The sequence below is a fragment of the Urocitellus parryii genome, chromosome 16 (assembly GCF_045843805.1).
Source record: "Urocitellus parryii isolate mUroPar1 chromosome 16, mUroPar1.hap1, whole genome shotgun sequence".
Taxonomy (NCBI): Eukaryota; Metazoa; Chordata; class Mammalia; order Rodentia; family Sciuridae; genus Urocitellus; species Urocitellus parryii.
Window position 1 is genome coordinate 26,239,612 of NC_135546.1, and position 1,825 is coordinate 26,241,436.

Below are 1,825 nucleotides of genomic sequence, written 5' to 3' on the forward strand. Positions count from 1 at the left end.
CATACATTTTTTATGTTATAGTAAGAGCCATCTAAAATACTTTTAACTAATTACATCTTTATCTGAATAATCAATTCGATTTTTATCCATGAGAGACAGTTAGAAAAACTAGAAGATAAGAAATAAACTCCCTAATACTTAACAATTTTCACCAATGTATACTAATTATGCATATTAGTGATATTCATTATGACATATGCATACATGCACATAAAATTATTTGGTCAATTTCATTCCTCAATACCACACTTGTCCTCCCCTCTGGAGTTTCTCTTCCATTTTGATGAGATCTTTTTTCTTCTTCTCTCTAAAAAATGTGGACAACATCATGAATTTGCATGTCTTCTCTATGCAGGAGTGATGTTAATTTTTTTCTGTATGATATCAATTTTAGCTTATGTTTTGCTGAAATGAGCATTAACCTCAATTCTTTGTTTGTGAGCATATATTGCAAAACAGCTTTACAAATTTTAAAGTGACAAGAAAGATACACAAACTTGGCACCATCACAATGCATTCACACATTGTATAACATACAGGAAAAGGCAAGTAACAAAGTTGAGTTGCTAAAGTTTATAACTTTTTACAACTTTTTCTTACTTTAAAAGTATTTTGTTACAAAAAAAATTATTGAATTTAATATTTTTCTAATGTGTTAAAATGAATTAAAAAATTTAGAAATTGCAATTTGTACTGACAGATTAAGCCTTTGTTATTTGTAATATTTAAATTATATATTCCATTTTTAAATACCATATATTATTGTAAGTTAAACTGAACCTTTTTTTTTTCTATTTGAAGTCTTACTTGTGTAAGCAATGAGAATTTATTTTATTTAAAAAATCAACATAGGATTTTTTTTTTAAAGTTGAATCAAGAGTGAGTCTTTATACCATGTTTAGAAGTACTCTTCTTATTTAGAATCATACTTCTTTTTCTCACATTGTAACTACTGAATACAACTATTTCTCATTTGTATCTTCCGCTGATGGTTTTTGTTTTTATAAATCAACCAGTGCATTGAACTTCCACAATAAAAGTTACAAATGTTTTAATTCTTTTAAACACTCCAAATTTTACTTTAAATACATATATGCTTAGATTGCATCACTAGTGACAAACAACTTGTTCAATTACTATTAAGTATATCAAGAGGAAGGGAAAAAAAAGAACAGAAACATATGTGCATATAAATACATGCACAGAGGAAGGAAAATTAGAGGAAGAAAGCATTAGAATATATTAAATTGTCTATTAAATTGTCACTGTAGAAGCTAATTACTTTTCCTCTGCAAGAAAAAGGGAATGATTAGTTACAGAATGCCTATTTTAAAAGCTTCACACACACACACACACACACACACACACACACAGAGACACACACACACACAGACTCACTCCTCACAAAGAAGAAAGTTATTATAGCTTATTTAAATTAAAAAATCTCTCCCCTGAGTAATCCATCTTTTAGATGGATCTACCTATGCACTTTTCTCATGAGGGCTTCTACCATTTTGGTCCGAAGGCACCTTTCAAATGAACAAATTTGTTTGCCAAAAGTTCCTCAAAATTGCCACTTTAATTGTAAACATTTCTAGTGAGATGTCTCAAAGTATTCAAATGATTGGAGGAATGAACACTTATGGAAATACAGCAACAGTTTTCTCTGGGCTTTTTAGCTGGTACCTGCATATTGCTAAAGTGGCAGGAAATGAAAAGTACAGGTGAGCACCCCCTATAAAATGAGATGAATGAATGCAAGCACTCTTGCCTCAGGCTAAAGGACCTGGAAGTGGAAAAACAGAGGATTTTCACCAAAGATAAT

The 1,825-nt window shown here is 30.1% G+C and overlaps 1 non-coding gene across 1 annotated transcript; it reads right to left on the bottom strand.

Annotated features, from left to right (window-relative positions):
• Positions 1-310: 310 nt before the first annotated feature.
• LOC144250651 (U6 spliceosomal RNA) lies at positions 311-416 on the bottom strand. Its single transcript, XR_013342528.1, has one exon. It is a non-coding gene; the product is annotated as a U6 spliceosomal RNA (small nuclear RNA).
• Between the last annotated feature and the right edge of the window lie 1,409 nt (positions 417-1,825).